Source organism: Cherax quadricarinatus, chromosome 49 (genome assembly GCF_038502225.1).
Source record: "Cherax quadricarinatus isolate ZL_2023a chromosome 49, ASM3850222v1, whole genome shotgun sequence".
Taxonomy (NCBI): Eukaryota; Metazoa; Arthropoda; class Malacostraca; order Decapoda; family Parastacidae; genus Cherax; species Cherax quadricarinatus.
In genome coordinates, this window is record NC_091340.1 from 1,740,274 (window position 1) to 1,763,916 (window position 23,643).

Sequence of the window (23,643 nt, forward strand, 5' to 3'; positions counted from 1 at the left end):
CCACAGTGCAGGACACGTAGCACACAGGTTGAGGCAGGATGGACACCTTGCCCAGAGTGCAGGACACGTAGCACACAGGTTGAGGCAGGATGGACACCTTGCCCACAGTGCAGGACACGTAGCACACAGGTTGAGGCAGGATGGACCCCTTGCCACAGCGCAGGACACGTAACACACAGATTGAGGCAGGATGGACTCCTTGCCCATAGTGCAGGACACGTAGCACACAGGTTGAGGCAGGATGGACACCTTGCCACAGCGCAGGACACGTAACACACAGGTTAAAGGAGGATGGACACCTTGCCCACAGTGCAGGACACGTAACACACAGGTTGAAACAGGATGGACAACTTGCCCACAGTGCAGGGCACGTAACACACAGGTTGAAGCAGGATGGACACCTTTCCCACAGTGCAGGACACGTAACACACAGGTTGAAGCAGGATGGACACCTTGCCCACAGTGCAGGACACGTAACACACAGGTTGAAGCAGGATGGACACCTTGCCCACAGTGCAGGACACGTAACACACAGGTTGAAGCAGGATGGACACCTTGCCCACAGTGCAGGACACGTAACACACAGGTTGAAGCAGGATGGACACCTTGCCCACAGTGCAGGACACGTAGCACACAGGTTGAAGCAGGATGGACATCTTGCCCACAGTGCAGGACACGTAGCACACAGGTTGAAGCAGGATGGACACCTTGCCCACAGTGCAGGACACGTAGCACACAGGTTGAGACAGGATGGACACCTTGCGCACAGTGCAGGACACATAGCGCACAGGTTGAGGCAGGATGGACACATTGCCCACAGTACAGGACACGTAGCACACAGGTTGAGGCAGGATGGACACCTTGCCCACAGTGCAGGACACGCAGCACACAGGTTGAGGCAGGATGGAAACCTTGCCCACAGTGCAGGACACGTAGCACACAGGTTGAGGCAGGATGGACACCTTGCCCACAGTGCAGGACACGCAGCACACAGGTTGAGGCAGGATGGACACCTTTCCCACAATGCAGGACACGTAACACACAGGTTGAGGCAGGATGGACGCTTTGCCCACAGTGCAGGACAAGTAACACACAGGTTGAGGCAGGATGGACACCTTACCCACAGTGCAGGACACGTAGCACACAGGTTGAGGCAGGATGGACACCTTCCCCACAGCGCAGGACACGTAGCACACAGGTTGAGGCAGGATGGACACCTTGCCCACAGTGCAGGACACGCAGCACACAGGTTGAGGCAGGATGGACACCTTGCCCACAGTGCAGGACACGTAGCACACAGGTTGAGGCAGGATGGACACCTTTCCCACAATGCAGGACACGTAACACACAGGTTGAGGCAGGATGGACGCTTTGCCCACAGTACAGGACAAGTAACACACAGGTTGAGGCAGGATGGACACCTTGCCCATGGTGCTGGACACGTAATACACAGGTTGAAGCAGGATGGACACCTTTCCCAGCTATCATTTGTCTCATAAACATGTATACTGTTCTAGCTCGCCTTTTAAGCTGATTGGATGAGAGCGTAAACACCTTTGCCCTAATTGGTAGGAAGGACCCTACTGCCGCAGAGACATTCGTTGTAAGTGTTTCATCTAACTCAATGGGCTTCGTTATACGTCTCACTTAGAAGTTATCTCGATATTTTCTTAGCTAAATAAATGTTAGGTGAACGTTATTCTATGCAGGTATTTATATAAAAGAATATTTATTTACTGGTTAGGGGAGAAAATCGTCTGGAAATTTTCATTACAATCGTGTGATAAGTTTTGACTAATTTTTTTTTTTAACTAAAAATGTCTGTCTTAATTTTAGTAGAAAAAGTAGACTTATATCCCCCCCAAAAAAAATGGTTTAAAAAGAAGCGAGAAATTATTGCACAAAATAGTGTGAATAATTTGCTTGAGGAGGAAGAAGAGAAGGGAAGAGGACGAAAGAGGAGGAGGAAGAAGAGAAGGGAAGAGGAAGAAAGAGGAGGAAGAAGAGAAGGGAAGAGGAAGAAAGAGGAGGAAGAAAAGAGGAAGAAAGAGGAGGAGGAAGAAGTAATGTGAAGAGGAAGAAAGAGGAGGAGGAAGAAGAAGAGAAGGGAAGAGGAAGAAAGAGAAGGAGGAGTGTAGGTTCAATCCACCGTTCATTTAACGTGAGAGATATGCTCTCTGTTTGTAAGTGTTATCACTATTAAGCTGTGTGGCCTCTACGGGCGCATTTTTGAGTTTAATATTCTTTCAGTACGATATTATTTGATATATTACACGAATCTTTTACAACGTTTCGACAGTTTATCAGTTTCCTGTAAATTTAGTCATGTGAAGGGCTCTCGATCCAAGGAATCAAGACTAAACTCCCCTTCCAGGGATTAAACCTGTTTGTCTCCAATTCCCCACACGCTGTATGACCCCTACGAGTTTAACACTTGACCATAATGACAATAATAATAACCAATAATATAATTAAAACGATATGAAAACTAATACTACTACTAATAATAATAATAATTGGCATAATTGAAGTATCAGTTGGTACAAAAAATGTATGAAAGGTTCCAGCCGCTCATCGCGGTGTGGCTTCTGATCAGTCAGGTTGTTGATAATCGTACCGTATGTCAGAACTTTGTTATAAGTAGGGATAATGATTGTGGTGGAGGGAGGGAGGTAGATGGAGAGAGAGATCTTCATGTATCTATCTTGTCATTAACCTTCAAATCTGCTTTCTCCTCTCTACCTTGCTATCTTAACCTTAAATCTGCCTTCTCCTCTCGTTATATTATCTTCAAACCAACTCTTTATTCTTCGGTATCTCACCTTTTAACCAACCTTCCTCTCTCCCTTGCTATATTATCCTCAAACTAGGCTTCCTGCCTCCCTCACGTGTACTTATGTACTCAGGGTACTGATAATCTACCAGCAGAAGCCACAGTACTGAGGCTGAAACAGTTTACAACTAACCCACACTCTTAGAAATTTGGAAGACGTTTCGGTCCATTTTGAACCACGGCAAAAGTTCCAGGGCGGACCGAAACATCATCTTAGAGTTTTCGAAGTTTGGCTTAGTTGTGATCGTATGCATCAGCTTCCCCGTCTGATAAAAATCTTCCCCCTGCGGGTTTCATACTTACGGGCTTAGTTGCTCGGGCCTGACACCCGTTTTATATGCATAGCTTCAGAGGTCTTTTTTCCCCAAATCGTGATTCATTTCCTCGGTAAAGATCACGCAAGTTACTTACTCAAGGCTGTTCCTGCACACCAAAATGAGAGAAGGGAATAAGCCTGGAACCGACTTCAGTCAGGCGTGTTTTATTATGAGGAGGGTTTTGGAGTGTGATGGTTGAGGGTGTTGGAGTTAGTCGAGAGGAATGGAAGTGATGGAGGCAAACTCCATTGGTGGATTATAGTGTAAATGCGACGAATCACTGAACGCTGGAGAGGCAACACAGCAGACCAAATGGCTAAAAGCTGGAGCCCAGGAGCTGGAGCCCCAGGAGCTGGAGCCCAGGAGCTGGAGCCCCAAGAGCTGGAGAGAGTACAACCCCACTTTCAGGAAGGTACAACCCCACTTTCAGATAACACCTGACAAGCTCACCTAAGATCTTCAGTATACAGAACTAAGCTTTAATCTCTCAATATTTTCCTCTCCTCCTCCTCTTCTCTTCTCCCTTCTCTTCCTCCTCCTCCCTCTTCCTCGTCTTTCTTCTACTCATAAACTTCGTCTCTCTACCTGTTTTCATTTTGGAGTGACGAGTTATTTTCCTCATGCTTCTGTGTCTGATTTCGTTTCTCAGATTTCTCTCCTATTCATCTTTACGTGAGGGAATATCTACTCATGTCCTGAGAGGCTCTTAAATGTCTCCGAAGCAGAGTACAAAGATATTCGTTTATAACTTGAGAACGCCTCATCCGATGGGCTTCAAATGTTCAACCCTGGTGTTCCGTAACTAGGGAAAGGTTCGTGCCACTGTTGGCATGCGCATGTGCACTAGAGATGTATCGGATGTGAAAATTTAGATATCCGCGGATGCGGATGTGTACGAGGATGTCTTATTTTGCGGATGTAAGACGTGCGGATGTTTTGCGGATTCGGATGCAGATGCATATGCGGATATCTGTTTTCAGTAAAATGTGGATGCGGATGCAGATGTAAGAAATTGTGTGGATGTTCCGCGGACGTAGATGTGGATATCCGATACATCACTAAATTGTGCACTCTGGTCTGTTTTATATAGACTGTTTCCGATTTTGGTTTTCACGTAATATTTTGAAAGGGGCTTCTGAACGACCAGTGAGCCAGCGAAAGGCGTTGCTCAGACGACCAAAAGCTCCAGATGCTGGTTGTCATATAACTAAGACTCGCGTCAGGAAACACCTCTCCTGTTTTCTGACAAACTTTACCTAACCTAACCTAATGGAATGAATGATACTAAATAAGATAAAGCTGTGTAGATGGAAATTCGCTAATTTACTAACATAGCTAATGAGCTTGTAAGCTTTAGATTCAGAGAAATAACTAGAAGATGCCTCATCTGATCGGATTCAAACTGTCGGTGATAGTGGGATTTTCTCACATGAAGATTCACGTTGATCGGAGAATGCTTTCTCTGATCGGCTTCAAACCCTGAACGATGGTATGTCTTATTTTGAGATAGTTTTTTTTTACTTACCCTCATCTGTATAGGTGCCAATTTCATTGAAGAAATTTGTGAAAATTTAAATGCTGATTTTTCATATGATAATTTGTGAACACCTCATCGGATCGGCTTCAAACTTTCAACGCTGATGTATATTGCCTTGTTATCAGACAGAATAAGTGCCAATTTGCAAAGTCTTACTTCCTCTGTTCAGCATTATTTGGTAGTTCACGAAGTTGTACAAATTCCAGGTGTTTGAATTTGATATAGAGCACAATTATTACAAACACAAATGTTACAAACTCACATTCGTATAGAGTTTTTAATTTTCGGAAGTTTAGCGAAATTTAAAATATATTTTCACAATGCTGTGGTATATTGTAGCTCTGGATGCTTTCTCAGGGAGCAATTTTTTTTCTCTCTTTTGATTTTGTTTCGTAACTTGAGAATGCTGTATCTAATCAAGTTCAAGTCTTCACTGCTAGTGGAGTGTATTTAGAAGAAAGGTTGATGGAACTGTTTGCACGTGCTGGTGCTACTGCCTGCACGTGCTGGTGCTACTGTGCGCACGTGCTGGTGCTACTGTCTGCACGTGCTGGTGCTATTGTCTGCACGTGCTGGTGCTACTGTCTGCACGTGCTGGTGCTGTCTGCACGTGCTGGTGCTATTGTCTGCACGTGCTGGTGCTACTGTGCGCACGTGTTGGTGCTCTCTGCTAAGTTTTGTCTAGTCCATTTCGATAAAGATAAAAGGTATAAAATACCCACACGATGGAAAAATAAACACAAATGCAGTATAATACGATCCTTTATTAACAACGTTTCGCCCACACATTGGGCTTTATCAAGTCACAAACAGATCTACCTGGGTAAAGAGTACACGAGTATATATAGTGTGGAGAGTCAGGTGGAGAATACTGGGTAGTCTGCATTTGAGACAGAAATTACAGGTCCAATTTGCCATTTTTACTTTCCATTCTATAACTTGTAAATGCTGCTTCGAATTGGCTTCAAATCTTCACTGTTATTAGCTGCGTTAGAAAATTTTCCCGCACTCTGGGTTGTTTCATTTGCGTGCATTGAGGTAGAGGGGGCTGGGCTTGTGAGATACGGGGATGCCGTTCTTGGTTGTATCATTATTTAATAATTGTTTCCTAATGTATATGCAAAAAAGATCGTTTGCACCTACACTGTTTTTGTTTTTTTCTTCTATCAGTTCAACACCGCTGTCAGTAACACAATCCTTGTCATAACAACCCAAACCACAACAATAACGACCACCACAACCACCTATCACCACGACTACAACCACTACCTATCACCACGACTACAACCACCACCTATTACCACGACTACAACCACCACCTATCACCACGACTACAACCACCGCCTATTACCACGACTACAACCACTACCTATCACCACGACTACAACCACTACCTATCAACACGACTACAACCACTACCTATCAACACGACTACAACCACTACCTATCACCACTACAACCATCACCTATCACCACGACTACAACCATCACCTATCACCACGACTACAACCATCACCTATCACCACGACTACAACCACTACCTATCACCACGACTACAACCATCACCTATCACCACGACTACAACCACTACCTATCACCACGACTACAACCACCACCTATCACCACGACTACAACCACTACCTATCACCACGACTACAACCACTACCTATCACCACGACTACAACCACCACCTATTACCATGACTGCAACCACCACCTATCAACACGACTACAACCACTACCTATCAACACGACTACAACCACTACCTATCACCACTAAAACCATCACCTATCACCACGACTACAACCATCACCTATCACCACGACTACAAGCATCACCTATCACCACGACTACAACCATCACCTATCACCACGGCTACAACCATCACCTGTCACCACGACTACAACCATCACCTATCACCACGGCTACAACCATCACCTGTCACTACGGCTACAACCATCACCCGTCACCACGACTACAACAACCACCTGTCACCACGAATACCACCATCCTCCACCCCCGAAAACCAGCTACCACCATCACCACTAGCCCCCACCACCCTGTCAAGATCATGGTGATAGAGACATGATTTTTTTACCCTTGCGAAGCTGTACCCCATTTTGTGGCCGGCTGGATCGTCTTTCACGCCGCTACCAGGATTTTTTGCTTCCTACCTGGCATAGTGAGTTGTCTTCATGATGGGGAAGGGTTCTTGATCTTTGGTATTCGAGCTATCCTCTTTCTTCCACGGATCAGATATGATTACACCCCTACCCCAGTTCTGCCTACCTGGAGGTTGTTACTGGGGTCAACGCCCCCCGTTGCCCGGTCTTTGACCAGACCAGACCTAAGGCACTACGACTATTATTACTTGCATTATTACTACCACCATTGTTACTTTTACTACTGTCAGCACTACTAGCACTACTAATCATACTCTTAATATTACTACTACTGTCGCTGTTACTTTTATTGTTACTGTTACTATCACTACTCATTACTGTTAATATTGCTAGGATTACTCTTACTAGTATTGTTAATACCACTACTATTGCTACTACTGCTGCTGCTGTTGTAGATGTTGCTCCTACTACTACTACAACACATAATGATAATAATGTTAATATAGAGAAAAACAAAGAGTGGGACGGATAGGAATGGAGAGAAGAGGATTGGGAGAGGGAGAAAGGAGAATAAAGATGAAAAGGAAGAGACAAAAAGTCGGGGAAGGGAATTTTGAGAGGGATGTAGAGAGAGGAGCAAAAAAATAGAAAAGCAACAAAAAAAATTATTGGTTCTTAGAGGCCATGTACTTTGGAGTACATGGGAAAGATAGACACCAGAGGACATTAGAGTCCATACTGAGGCTGTGTGCAAAGTACTGTTACCTTCTATCTAAATTATGGACTATAGTGTGTTATCTAAGTGATTAAGCAAGGATAGTAAAGAAGCGAGACGAACAGAGAGAGAGGGAGAGAGAGAGAGAGAGGGAGAGAGAGAGAGAGAGAGAGGGAGAGAGAGAGAGAGAGAGAGAGGGAGAGAGAGAGAGAGAGAGGGAGAGAGAGAGGGAGAGAGAGAGAGAGAGACAGACAGACAGACAGACAGACAGAAACCCCAGGACGTACCACTCAGAAATAAATTTAATATCCTGTCTGGTAAAATTGCCACTCAGAGTGCTAACAGTGACAACGTTTTCTGAAGGTTGTCAGCCAGTCAAGCAAGCATCTGTAGCTCAGTGGTAACATAACACCTCCAAATTGATAAACAAAACACCCGGGCAACACCTGAGACAGATACTCAGGTGTTGCACATGTTGTATTCAATAAGGCACGGATGATTTTTCTTTTTACCACAAGGTTCCCCTCGCATCTGCCAGACACCTGACACGAGCCTGGCTCAAGGCCGGGCTCCGGGAGTAGAAAAACTCTCGAAAATCATCAGAGGCATATCATAGGTAAACTCTATCCCTTCACGGTAATAGGTTGCCTTGACGACTGTGATACGTTCTTGATCTAAGGAATTGGAGCTATCCCTCCCCTTGAAGTAAACATTTCAATGCCATCTATATCCCTCAAGCGTTTATATGGCCCTTACGGGTTTTACGCTTCTCCAGGAATGCAAAAATAGCTCAAGAAAATTCGCAAATGACAAAAGTCGCAAAAAAAAAATCATACCTCGAAACTGGTCACAGGTATATTACAGGCGGGAAAAAATGTCTTTTTCACCCCCTTGATTGCAAAAGAATTTTTCACAGTACCGTTCAGAAAAGTAATTAACAAAGTAGAAAGAGAAGTCAAAGTAAGAGAGAACGGTGAAAAAATAGATGAAAGGAATTGTTGAATAACAGTGAAGCTGGGAGAGACTGGCTGGGAGACACTGGCTGGGAGACACTGGCTGGGAGACACTGGCTGGGAGACACTGGCTGGGAGACACTGGCTGGGAGACACTGGGTAGGTAAGACTAGGAGACTGGTTAGGTGAGACTGGGAGACTTTGGGTAGGTGAGGCTGGGAGACACTGGCTAGTTGAGGCTGGGAGACACTGGCTAGGTGAGGCTGGGAGACACTGGCTAGGTGAGGCTGGGAGACACTGGCTAGGTGAAGCTAGGAGACACTGGCTAGGTGAGACGGGGTGACACTGGTTAGGTGAGACGGGGTGACACTGGCTAGGTGAGGTTGGGAGACACTGGCTAGGTGAGGCTGGGTGACACTGGCTAGGTGAGGCTGGGAGACACTGGCTAGGTGAGGCTGGGAGACACTGGCTAGGTGAAGCTAGGAGACACTGGCTAGGTGAGACGGGGTGACACTGGCTAGGTGAGACGGGTGACACTGGTTAGGTGAGACGGGGTGACACTGGCTAGGTGAGGTTGGGAGAGACTGGCTAGGTGAGGCTGGGTGACACTGGCTAGGTGAGGCTGAGTGGCACTGGCTAGGAGAGGCTGGGAGGCACTGGCTAGGAGAGGCTGGGAGACACTGGCTAGGAGAGGCTGGGAGACACTGGCTAGGTGAAGCTGGAAGACACTGGCTAGGTGAGGCTGGGAGACACTAGCTAGGTGAGCCTGGGAGACACTGGCTAAGTGAGCCTGGGAGGCACTGGCTAGGTGAGCCTGGGAGACACTGACTAGGTGAAGCTGGGAGACTCTGGCTAGATGAGGCTGGGTGACACTAGCTAGGTGAGGCTGGGAGAGACTGGCTAGGTGAAGCTGGGAGACACTGGGTAGGTGAGGTTGGGAGACACTGGCTAGATGAGGTAGGGAGACACTGGCAAGGTGAGGTTGGGAGACACTGGCTAGGTGAGGCTGGGACACACTGGCTAGGTGAGGCTGAGGTACTCATGTCAAAGCAACACCAGCAAGTTAACCAACAGTCAGAGACCTACCAAAGCACTCACAGGCCCAGCAAAGCACTCATAGGCCCAGCAAGGCACTCACAGGCCCAGCAAGGCATTCACAAGCCCAGCAAGACGCTCACAGGCCCAGCAAGGCACTCACAGGCCCAGCAAGTCACTCGAGGTCTTGGAAAGCACTCACAAACCCAGTAAAACACTCAAAAATCTAGTAAAGCACTCACGTCCAAAATTAAATATAGGAATTTAAGCGTGTCAGCTCCCACAAATGAAGCAACACACACACCGGGCAACGCACAACTCATTGTACAAATAAAAAAAATCCAGATCAAATAACCTACGTACCAAAGAAAAAAATAAACAATATATAAATCAAAGAATGGGAATCCAACACAATAAACTAATCTAACACAAAATCAAACAATATACACAGCAGGGGACCAAATGAATCATCACAGGAATCAAGCAACTCCCTGACCGCGCATCATAACACACAGTAATCATCCAGTAGCGTTAAGCAGGGCGCAAGATCTCCTCGAGTTACAGAAACCCACAACACAATACAAATGGTCAGTAAAGTCAGCCATATAACTATATCAGAGGGGAAGAACACTGACAGGTTGGCGAAAATAACACGCGTGCAACACCTGGGTAGCTTTTGAGAGATTTTTCGCCTCTGGGTGATAATGAAGATACCCAGATTTCGTATGTCTTATTTACGAAGGTCAGGAAGTTGTAACGTGAAGATTAAGACACGTGCTGAGGGACTGACCACCTCAGATACTTTTTCTCCAAGGTTGATGGACTGATTACTTCATCTTTATTTCATTTCTACTGTTCCCTTTGTATTTGACAGAAGAAGCTATGTAGGCGAAAAATTTCACCAATAAAAATACCCAACTGTTGCATATGTGTCTTAATCTTCAACTTATGTAATGAATGAATGTATGCGTGGTATGTATGTATGTATGTATGTATATGTATTATAGTATAAAATATGTAATGTTTGGAAAGGGGTAATGAACGACTGAAATTAAAATCAAAGAAGAATCCTCGGTTTTGTGTGTGAAAATTCAAGGCTTGGCCACAGAACTGTGTTGGTTAGAATAGGAAAATGAGGATCCTGTCTCATAGTGGTGGTGTCAGACGGCGCCTCCATCTGCAACCTCAACTAAAATTGTTTTGTTAGGTAAGACACATATGCAACAGTTAGACAACTTTATTCCGAAACGTTTCGCCTACACAGTAGGCTTCTTCAGTCGAATACAGAAAGTAGGCAGGAACAGTAGAGATGTGAAGACGATGTAATCAGTCCATCACCCTTAAAGTCGTAGAATTTGAGGTTGTCAGTCCCTCGGCCTGGAGAAGTTCAGTTCCATAGTCAGCGATATTCCTTCAGCCGCACAACCCTCTCGCAAACCACCTCCACCACCACTTCCTTTCACATTCTGTCCCATACATATTGTGTCAGGAAACTTTCCGCTTTGATAACCCCTTCCATTCATGCACACTTTTAATTAGAGCATTTGTATGGCAGCTTTCATATTCAATAGAACAATTAACACTGCGTGGAAAAAAATTGAACGCAACGCTTCTGTTCAACAGAATGTTTGCTGTTATTTTCAACGTAAGTTTTTGTTTGCAGCTTGTGTTTAATAATGTGAAGGAATCCTGGCTGCAAGAGTAAACATTTTTTTTATCGCCTTTATCGAACAGAGGAACGAGCCTCCACCACTCATCGCTCTGGAGTGACAGACACCGGTTCTGCACTTCAAATGTTTACCACAAGGGCATTGGACTTTGGATACTGGGAGTCGGCTCTACTAGTGTAGTATACCAAGAGAAGGTTGTGAAGGATATATTTTCATGCTCTAACTACTTGTTAAAAATAACCAAATGGTGGTGATATAATAACGACGTATAGAATACCGAGAAGAATTAATATGATCAGGGACAGACTTGTTTCAGAGGTGGGAAACAGGATCACCAGGGTACTGCTGGAGACTGAGAACACCAGGGCTGACAGAGACTGTCACACCCCTGCTGAAAGACATGCTGGCAAAGACCCACCACATGCCCAACGACTCTTGACTGAGACACATTGATACTTACCAACTGCATGGTAATACACAGAGCAACCCCACACTCTTCAGCTCATTGGCTCGCACAGACACTGCTGTGCAAGAAATGAACAGGTTCTTACCTCCATGTTGACATGAAACATGAAATGCCTGGAAATGTTGTCACCACATGTCTTCCAACACTCCAGCTTACACGACATAAAAGACTAACATGTGTATTAAAATTAATTTTTTTTCTTAAGGGAGAAATGGACATTTATTTTCTTAGGGCATTGTCTTTTTTTTTTGGAAGATGTTTCGGCCCTTGAACCTTGATCACTTCAAATACATGTATTTGACATGATCAAGGCTCCAGAGCGCAAAGTCTTCGGTAAAGGTGTCCTAAGACAATGTCTTCAAGTCCATTTCCTTCAAATTATCGGAAGTCATTTAACCGCTTGCTTTATACCTTTGGTCTTTGAAATGAAGGAAATTTCTAAATGTTATTTTTTTGGCTATAGGAATGGAAAGAATTAGGATTGAAAGGATTAGGATAAGATAGAACAACGAGGAAGGCTTGTGGGTAGTTAGAGTAAATGGTCTAACCACTTTGGGTTTTCAAGATTGTTTTTTTTGTGCCTGGTTTATAGTCTAGTCCATATGTCTATCTGAAGGGTGTTCCGGGGAGGCCTGGTAATGGACCGGACCAGGGGGGCGTTCACCCCCGGAACACCCTCCTGTTAGTCATATGGACAAGAACATAAACCCACGGATATTTTTTCTTTTTGTTATATACATGGGGAGTGTTATGGATGATGACGAGATTCCTATGTTAAATCCCTGTGTTAAATTTCTTGATCCAAGGAAGTAAGCTTATCATACAGTTCCTAGGATATAACTTGGTTCCCCAGGCGCTGTATGACCCATACGGGCTTAACTCTTCCACATGAATATAATGATTTACTAAAAAAATTCCTCATTTCTTGCAACTAAGAAATCGATGTAAATTACCGAAAATACTTTATTAACACAAGTTCGCTAATGACCTGCTGTTTGTCATCAGCCGATTTTGCTGAAATCGGCAAAGCAATTTTCACTGAAAATCATTTCTGGGCACACTGATGAGTCAAAAAAAAATGCACAGTACGTTCTTGAATATAGTTAACCTCAGAATCATCCTTACAGAAAGTTTGGTTCAAAAAACCGGGCTATTATTTTCACTCTCTGGCTGTCAAGTCACAGTGGCTGTCATGACAGACTTCCCACGACAAGACTCACGCTATCGTCGTCCACTTCTGAATTGGCTGACAGCCCCATATTTGTACCCAAGTGTTGGCAGATTTGCATTCCCGTGTGCTCAAATTAGTTCCCAGTACTGGCAAATCACTAAAAGAAAAAATATATTAAGTGAAATGAAGTTGTGGAACGAGCTCAGTAAATGAACGTAGAATGTATAACGATACCTGCAATTTGGATGGAACGGAACAAGTACATGTACGTAAGACATGTAATAAAGATGTAAGACGTGTAATAAAAATGTCTTAAGTGTATGCAGTTAGCATACTTGTAACTATATTTGTAAATAATTAGCTAGTGACTTACGTCACCTCAAAAAAAAGTCATTCTGGCTGGCCGAAATTTACGTTACATTAAGAAGACTTTACTCTGATTAGTAACCCCGAAGGCTTAATAACCGAGAAGGTCAAGCAGTGTGGCTTATTTCTATTGGGGGATCCTTGTTTTTTGTTCTTTTATAGGGGGATCTTTGTTTTTGTTGTTTTATTGGGGGATCCTTGTTTTTTGTTGTTTCTGTTGGGGTATCCTTGCTCTTTGTTGTCTCTGTTGGGATCCTTGTTTTTTGTTGTTTTATTGGGGTATCTTTGTGTTTTGTTTTATTGGGGGTATCTTTGTGTTTTGTTGTTTTATTGGGGGTATCTTTGCGTTTTGTTGTTCTTCCTCCTCAAGTAGTCACAGCAGTCTACTGGCTCCACGGTATCTATTTACTGCTAAGTAACAGGAACTCTTCTTCAGGCTTTTGTGTACACTTTCTCTGAAGTACGCTTGTAAGGTCCCAGCCTTCCGTCAGAACGCTACTACCTACAGTACGCCTTACCTCGCCTTGCCCTTATCCTTACGTGTAGACGTCACCCGACGCACGGTAGCACTGCTCCAACCTTACTTCTGGACGTTTACCTGCAGTAATCTACCTGGGCCTCAGCTTTGGTGTCACGCCTTACCTGGAATGAGAAAGAAAAGCCTCTAATTAGACGAAGGTAAGTACGAAGTTGACAGGTATATGATTATTTTATGATGTCTTCTAATTCCATGCAGACGGTGTATATGAACCAGAGGAACTATGTTAACTAACACCACGAACAGTGCGGTTAGCATTGTGACGCAGCTGAATCAGCAACATACATAGTGGTACAGTTGAGAGTCCGCAGCATGGTGACACGGCTAGGAGTTAGTAATTAAACGCTTGATAACCCAAAATGATAGTGTCAAAAGTTTGTAAATATGGTTTTCATTGAATAATTTTCCTTACGTGAGTCGTGGCTTTACCAGCCATTGTTTGTAGACATGAACCTGGATAGACTTAAGAAGAGTACTTTGATGATGGTGAAGGTTCTTGATCTTGTAGGAATTGAAGCCACCTCTGAGTACCTTCCATTCTCCAGGCTCTGTATGTCCCTTAAAGGCAGTATGTATATTTAATGAGGTTCAGCTAATCTAAGTTGAGTGTTCAGAACCACAACCACAGTTGTCAAGCTCATGACTTCAGCTGACCCTTTCTCTTTCTTTCTCTCTCTCTCTCTCTCTCTCTCTCTCTCTCTCTCTCTCTCTCTCTCTCTCTCTCTCTCTCTCTCTCTCTCTCTCTCTCTCTCTCTCTCTCCTCTCTCACACACACACACACACACACACACACACACACACACACACACACATATACACATATATACACACATATACACACACACACATACACATACACACATACACATACACGCATACACATACACACACACATACACATACACACACACATACATACTACATACATACATACAACACTGGAGGACAGGAGGGACAGGGGAGACATGATAACGACATACAAAATACTGCGTGGAATAGACAAGTTGGACAGAGACAGGATGTTCCAGAGATGGAACACAGAAACAAGGGGTCACAGTTGGAAGCTGAAGACTCAGATGAGTCAAAGGGATGTTAGGAAGTATTTCTTCAGTCATAGAGTAGTTAGGAAGTGGAATAGTCTGGCAAGCGATGTAGTGGAGGCAGAAACTATACATAGTTTTAAGACGAGGTATGATAAAGCTCATGGAGCAGGGGGAGAGAGGACCTAGTAGCGGTCGGTGAAGAGGCGGGGCCAGGAGCTGAGTCTCGACTCCTGCAACCACAATTAGGTGAGTACATACATACACCTCCCTGCCCACAACCTTTCCCCCCCCCCCCACCCACCCTTTTATCTCTGGTCATCTTCCACTTCCCTGGATCTGCTGTCTGGTTTTCTTCACTATTTCCGTTCACTCTCGACTTTATAATCGTCTACAAAGAACCCGAGTCCGAGGCTCCACTCTCCCTACCAAGTATTGAGAGTTGTCAAAATACAGAGTCCTGCACAGGTTTTAGCATTCCGTCCTATGTGACGCGGTGCCACTGACAGCATTCTAAAACAGGAGTCTGCCTTCCTGCAGCAGTAAAAGAACTCACAGTATTTCAAAGAGAATAAAGTGCTTCTCATCACTCAACTTACTGACAAAAGTAATAGTTTTACCTCCGTCTCTCTGGAAGAAAAAAATTCTTTCCCCTCCCCTTTTCTTGCATTAAGTTTCGTAGGTTTTTCGAAAGGAAGGCTCAAGTTTCTCACGGGGCTCCACTTGCCAAATATTCCTGAAGTCAATTAGAAAATCCTTGTAAGCATTTCCCGTGTCATTTGCACTTTCTCAAGGGCTTTAATCGACTCTGAACACGAAAGTCTCCAACTTCGAGTTTCTCATCGCGGGTCTTCGAGAGACCAAGAATTTCGGCAAATTCTTGCATTTGTTGCGCAATTTGAGCTGTAAGGAAAAGGCGCTTGAGTGTAAAATGATGCGAAGAAGGATTGAAGCTTTGACGAAAGTCAAATCCTTGAAGGGTGGCAAACGAGTGTATAATTCTGAATAAATGAAGGAATAGCTTAAGAATTTAGTGTGTTCTATAGATTTTGAAAGTAAAACTTAGGAGCCTATACAAAAGAGTCTTCTTGTTGGCAGTGGGTGAAGGTTGTATACGATGTAAGTTTAGCAGTGATTATAATGTGAAGTGGATGAATATTCTTAACCAAAAGATGCTGTGAGTTGTGATGCTGTGAGAGAAGGTGAGTGATGCTGTGAGATGAGTGATGTTGCGAGGTAGATGATTTAAACAAGTAAGAACATAACGAAGAAACACAACGGCAGACTTACTAGCCAGTGCTAGGCAGGGTGGATCCACATCTCTACACACCTACACAAGTATCCAGTCAACCTAAATTTAAAGCTACCCAAAGTTCTTGCCCCAGTGATGCTACCTTGAAGTTTTTCACTTATCTACAACTCTATTGCCAAACTAGTACTTCCCAACATCGTTTCTAAATCTCGTTTTATTAAATTTGAACAGTTTTGAAGATCAGTTCTGGACTATTTCTAGAAGCTCACTGTCAGATTGCTCCAATTGATTTGGCTAAACTTAAAATTTTCCATGAAAACTATATTTTCGTTCCTTGATGCCTGAGTAACTTCATCCCGGTGAAGTTAATCGTGTTCACTATGGAAGTTTGGGGGTCTGTAGATCATACATAGGATTAACATTGCGTGCCCTTTGAGAAACTGCAGCCAGAAAGATTTCGTGTCTGTCCCTTCCATCTTCAAATCGATGCAACAGTTTAAATTTCTCCCTAACGTACAAAGCAACTCCTCTACTTCTACTTCCACTACCAGCATCACCACTACCACTACCAGCATCACCACTACCACTACCAGCATCACCACTACCACTATTACTTTTTCTCCCTCTCTCTGTTCTGTTCCTGTCCCCCTCGCCTATATATACTGGCTCCCTCACTCGTCTGGGTTAGTGTGACTTGTGATTGATCCAAGTCGGACCGAAACGTCGTCGTAAGCTTCTATGCGCAGGTTATTTGTGTATAACTGCACTTTCTTTCCTGTTGACTCTGCTAGTGTGGAATAATTTATACCCCTGTATGTGGAATTCAGCAGACATGTCTGTTTTTCAGGATACCAACTGTAAGCTGAACTTAATAAATTAAACAAGGTAGATAGCATAAGTCGAGGTAGATGCTTTAAATCGATGTAGATAATATGCGTCGAGTTTAAGCTGTCGTTGACACTAAGTCGGGGTAGATGAGCCGAAGTAGATGTAAACAAAGACCCGATGTAATGTAGATCTCGGTGTAAGGTGAGGTAGATGGGAGCTTACGTTCAAGATTGATGGGTTAATAGATGCGAAATCGTGCCTTGAGTCATGAGAGATGGCAACGTGGAGAAAGATGGAAGTAATAGGGGAAGAGATTAATGACGGCACTAGTAGATGGTGCGCTTGAAGCATGATGCTGCAGAGGGAGGCGTGATAGATTGAAACGTGAGAACTGGTAGATTGCAGAGTGAGGGCCAACTACTGTCATAATAGCGTGTTTGTTGACACTCGCGTGTGTAGAACATCCTGTGGATAGTAGTGGCTAGTTTACTGTACATCCCTCAGCCATCCTGTAGATGGTAGTGGCTCGTTTATTGTGCATCCCTTATCCATCCTGTGGATGGTGGTGGCTAGTTTGCTGTAAATCCCTTATCCATTCTATGGGCGGCAAAGCAACATACACATAAGGCCATGGCACCAGGATACACAAGGCCTAGCTAGCAACTAGGATACACACAAGGTCTAGACACTAGTATACACACAAGGCCTAGGAAGTAGGATCCTAAAGGATTGTAAGGAGTATATGGAATATACTGAATATTCCTTCTCAGTATTTATGTTGCTTGTTTTTGGCACCTTGTGTCTGGCACCTTGTGTCTGGTACCTTGTGTCTGGCACCTTGTTTCTGGCACCTTGTTTCTGACACATTGTTTCTGGCACCTTGTTTCTGGCTCCTTGTTTCTGATCCCTTGTTTCTGACTCCTTGTTTCTGACACATTGTTTCTGGTGCCTTGTTTCTGGCATATTGTTTCTGGTGCCTTGTTTCTGGCACCTTGTTTCTGGCGCCTTGTTTCTGGCACCTTGTGTGGGTTCTTCAGCCCTAGAACCGTATTATATATAACGAAGCCCATACGTGTTCCCCTATCCGGGACGTGTGCAAGTAATAAGATAGTTATTAGGTCTGTGGAAATATTGTTGTATCTTTGTTATGGTGTCAGGTGTGGAGAAACATTCTTGTATCTTTGTCTGTTATGGTGTCAGGTGTGGAGAAACATTCTTGTATCTTTGTCTGTTATGGTTGTCAGGGGTGGAGAAACATTCTTGTATCTTTGTCTGTTATGGTTGTCAGGTGTGGAGAAACATTCTTGTATCTTTGTCTGTTATGGTGTCAGGTGTGGAGAAACATTCTTGTATCTTTGTCTGTTATGGTTGTCAGGTGTGAAGAAACATTCTTGTATCTTTGTCTGTTATGGTTGTCAGGTGTGGAGAAACATTCTTGTATCTTTGTCTGTTATGGTTGTCAGGTGTGGAGAAACATTCTTGTATCTTTGTCTGTTATGGTGTCAGGTGTGGAGAAACATTCTTGTATCTTTGTCTGTTATGGTGTCAGGTGTGGAGAAACATTCTTGTATCTTTGTCTGTTATAGTTGTCAGGTGTGGAGAAACATTCTTGTATCTTTGTCTGTTATGGTTGTCAGGTGTGGAGAAACATTCTTATATCTTTGTTATAGTTGTCAGGTGTGGGGAAATATTCCTGCACCTTTGTCTTGGTTGGGTCCAATTTATTTTGTATTCAGATGAATATGGACACTAGATCTTCTTCAAGGGCTGGCGTGACAGGCAATCACACCGGGAAGACGGTATCATCCTGAAGTTGGAAGACGATATCCTGAAGCCGGAAGACGGTATCATCCTGTAGCTGGAAGATGGTATCCTGAAGCTGAAAGACGGTATCCTGAAGCTGGAAGATGGTATCATCCTGAAGCTGGAAGATGGTATCATCCTGAAGTTGGAAGATGGTATCGTCCTGAACCTGGAAGATGGTATCATCCTGAAGCTGGAAGATGGTATTATCCTGAACCTGGAAGATGGTATCATCCTGAAGCTGGAAGACGGTATCCTGAAGCTGGAAGATGGTATCATCCTGAACCTGGAAAATGGTATCATCCTGAAGCTGGAAGACGGTATTATCCTGAGGCTGGAAGACGGTATCACCCTGAAGCTGGAAGATGGTATCATCCTGAAGCTGAAAGATGGTATCATCTTGAAGCTGGAAGACAGTATCATCCTGAACCTGGAAGACGGTATCATTCTGAAGCTGGAAGACGGTATTATCCTGAGGCTGGAAGACGGTATCATCCTAAAGCTGAAAGATATCCTGAAGCTGGAAGACGATATCATCCTAAAGCTGGAAGACGGTATCATCCTGTAGCTGGAAGACTATATCATCCTGAAGCTGGAATGGTATCCTGAAGCTTATTTAACCCTTAACGGCAAGTCAGATGATTCCTGTTATTCCCTGTTATCAAATGCGATTATTTTTCCCGTTGCAAAATACGATTTCTTTCCTCTGTTGTTCCACACAATCTCCTCTCTGTTGTTTCACACAGTCTTTTCTCTGTTGTTCCACACAGTCCACTCTCTGTTGTTCCACACTGTCTTCTCTCTGTTGTTCCACACTGTCTTCTCTCTGTTGTTCCACACAATCTTCTCTCTGTTGTTCCACACAGACCACTCTCTGTTGTTCCACACTGTCTTCTCTCTGTTGTTCCACACAATCTTCTCTCTGTTGTTCCACACAATCTCCTCTCTGTTGTTCCACACTGTCTTCTCTCTGTTGTTCCACACAATCTTCTCTCTGTTGTTCCACACAGTCCACTCTCTGTTGTTCCACACTGTCTTCTCTCTGTTGTTCCACACAATCTTCTCTCTGTTGTTCCACACAATCTCCTCTCTGTTGTTCCACACAGCTGTCTTGCTATGCAACTTGGTTTGTTCAAATTATGCAAATGATATGTTGAAAATAGTGTCAAATACCGTCAAGTTGATGATTAACTTGGGTATCTTGATTGATGAAACGTTTCGCTTGCGATGTAGGCTTCATCAGTCATTTGGCCGATCGACGAAATGTTTCAACAATAAAGATAGCCAACTGTTGATGTTTAGTACTGACATTTAGGTGAGACAGACACGTGTGCTTTGGTTTGATATCTTTGTCGATACGTTTCGCCTAAGCAGTAGGCTTCTTCAGTCGGGTGGGACACTCGTTCAACATTTTGGGTATCTCTGTTCCGGAAACGTTTCGCCAGCAAGCGGCTTCTCCAGTCTAGTGCAGAGGACGGTGGAAGACTAGGAGTTTCAGGTAGTCAGTCCCTCAGTCAGGAGTCGATGTGTTCAGTCCATCGATCAGGATTAAAAGTTCAGCTGCCCTCTCATGTGGGGGCACACCGCCCCCTCTAGGGGGCATACCGCTCCCTCTGGCTGCAGAAAACGCATGTTGGGGATCCATCTTTCAAGGGGTACACCTCCGACACATTCATTACTCTTATTTTGACTGCGAGAAAATTTGTTACATAAAAATGCATTGGCCGGAGCCACTCAATTCTTGCCCCGGAGAAAACAACGGGAGAGAGAACGGCAACAGGGATAACAGGGAGTGCGAGATGGAGTGAAGGAGTAGTGGGCGAAGTGGAAGAGTGAAAGCGAAATGAGAGAAATTGAAGAGATCTGGCAATAGTGAAAGTGTACTGGGAGTGACTGTGTACTGGGAGTAACTGTGAACTGGGAGTAACTGTGACCTGGGAGTGACTGTGAACTGGGAGTAACTGAACTGGGAGTGAGTAACTGTGAACTGGGAGTGACTGTGAGCTGGGAGTGACTGTGAGCTGGGAGTGACTGTGAACTGGGAGTGAGTGACTGTGAACTGGGAGTGAGTGACTGTGAACTGAGAGTGACTGTGAACTGGCAGGAGCGAAAGTGTACTGGGAGTGAATGTGAACTAGGAGTGAATGCAAACTGAAAGGAGTGAAAATGAACTGGACGTGAAAGTGTACTTGGAGTGAGTGAATGTGTACTGGATGGAGTGGAATGAAAATGTTTTGGGAAGAGAAAGGTTTGGGTGGAATGAGGTACTTTAAAGTAAGTTAAAAGTGAGCTGGAGGTGTAGAGAGAAGTGGATGTGTACTGGGAGTGAAGAAAGTGCTCTGGGAAGAGTAAAAGTGTATTTGAAGAGGAGAAAGAGTACTAGGAGTGGAAGTGCACTGGGAGGAGTGAAAGTGCACTGAGAGGAAATGAATTGCACTGAGAGGAGAGGAAGTTTACTTGGAAAATTGTGCACTGGAAGGAGAGAGAGTACATTGGGAGGAGAGAAAGTTCACTGGGAGGAGAGAAAGTACACTGGGATGAGTATAATTGTTCTGGGTGATAATAATGCATAAAGAGTGAAAATATACCGGGAACAGTGAATGTAAAATAAGAGTGAAAGTGACCGAGTGAAGATTCACTTCAGTAGCTGCATGAATCTTTTCCCCTCGTTGCAGTACTCCAGCGTTTAAAAGTTTGAAGCCTTTGAGTAAGAAGAAAACATTGAGGCAAACACAAGAAGACACGCCTTCAGGGATACCTAGATACATCGGGGATACTCAGATACATCGGGGATACCCAGATATATCGATGAGAACTGCGGCAACAGCGAATAACAGCATAAAATCTGATTCTTAGGAAATAACTGTTAGAGAGTGAGCAAGGTAACATAAATGAAGTGACTGGGGGGAAACTGGCTAGCTGGACTTGAGTCCTGGAGGTTGGAAGTACAGTGGCTGTACTCTAAAGGAGCGGTGAGGATGTTGCAGTTCGGAGGATCATCTGATCTGTGATGTCAGCACACTCGTACGTAAGACGGTACGAGCGAGCAATGGCCCCAATAATGTAAAAAAAAAATCAGCTTACAGTCTAGGTCAGTGGTGACTTAGTAAAGAAACTGACAATCTAGGTCAGTGGTGACTTAGTAAGGAAGCTGACAGTCTTGGTCAGTGGTGACTTAGTAAGGAAGCTGACAGTCTTGGTCAGTGGTGACTTAGTAAAGAAGCTGACAGTCTTGGTCAGTGGTGACAGTAAGGAAGGTGACAGTCTCGGTCACGTGATTAAAAACTCCCTTGAGAGAGGCATTTCGTGACTTAAGATCCGCATCAGGAAGCATTTGTCCTGTTTCCTGACGAATCTTCCCCAAGATAGTGGAGGTGTGGGGGCTCATTCGTCAGGTAACAGAACAAATGTCTTCTGACGTTTGTTCTCTTGCTAAGTTTTATCTGGAGTCAATTTCGGGTGTGACTGCCCGTCGCGGCCCGGTGGAACATCTGGCCTGCAGGAGCTAGGTATGACATTCAATACCGGCCCGTGTAATGCACAGAAAATCAGATTCTTGTAAAATAATGCCTGATATTATATGCAAAACACACACTGTCCGTAGCAAACTTTAATGTATAGATTACATTTCGCTCTAAACAGTGCTTTATTCAGTGTTCGTAAAGCTCTTTTAAGAGTGAGACGTAGTCTGCAAAGGTTTTGAATAGCAAGTGTGTTTATACCATAATTGTTGAAAAATCTTGCGCCTAAAACCCCCTCCTGTTTTTTGTATCTTTACCTCATAACCTTTTCAGGGCTACGTAACCTTTTTACGATTACAAATCCCCAACCTCCGTTCCCCCCAAACCCCCCACCAAATAATGGGGGTATAGAGACCAAACAATGAGGGGGATATGGGAACCAAATAATGGGGCTATGGAACTCGATCTCTGAACGATATAAAACACTTTGTTAGATTAGAATAGACTCACCTGTTCTCTTGCTAGCTCTCCACATGGGAAGTAAAACCAAGCTATTGACTTCTTTTGAAGTCATACTGGTACCTAATAGGGTTGGTGATGGTGAAGATGATTTCCACAATTTGGTGAAGGGAGTATGGGGATATATTGGACAGTCTATTGGGGGTCTGTCATCGTAAAATGGTTAAGTACATGACACTCGATTAATCTAGATACAAGCAGATAGTTTTTCTCAGAAGATAGGCTGAGTGTGGACTTCCAAGCTCTCTCAGCTGTGTGTCTTCCCTTGCACTGCCATTGTACCAGAAACATACACAAATAACCTGCACATAGAGAAGCTTAAGATGACGTTTTTACTTGGAGCATTTACAAAGTCACACTGAGTGTGACTTTGTAAATGGTCCAAGTCAGACCGAAATGTCGTCATAAGCTCCTCTCTCCTATGTGCGGGTTATATGTGTATTGTTCCAGTCACGGTATTGTGCGTTTTTGTTCTTTATTGTACCTGAAACTATTTTTATAAGGCAGTAGCAGCCGCGACGGGGCGAGCATCACTCTGAGAAAGAGAGAACACAGGGTCTTCCAGAACGCTTCTCACGAGGATAAGGTTATGAGACAGCCAAGCCCGTTTGCATAACTTAAAGTTTAGCCACAACATAGCGACGTGTTCAGCCCTTCGTGGCTGAGCAAGTTTGGAGCGGGAGACGCCGAACTTTGAGGTGAAAAGTAGCATGGAAAGATGTATAAATGCGTGAAATGTTAAGTGAAATTTTATAGTGTAGCGTATCACAGCAATTTTTATTGGATAATGAACGAGTGATTTTCCCTTCGTATCATTTTGACGTTCATTGAGCATGCCAGAAAAAAAATTAATACATTGTTTTCTTCATTAAGTGAAAATGCAAATAAAAGGGTCAAGAACTAGAGAAGGATCATATTTCTTTACTCACAACTGCGCTGTGAGCAAGCGGCTCGTGTTAATGATGGAGGGGGGGGGGGTCATTTTGATCCAGGGAATTCAAGGTCTCCTTCCCTTC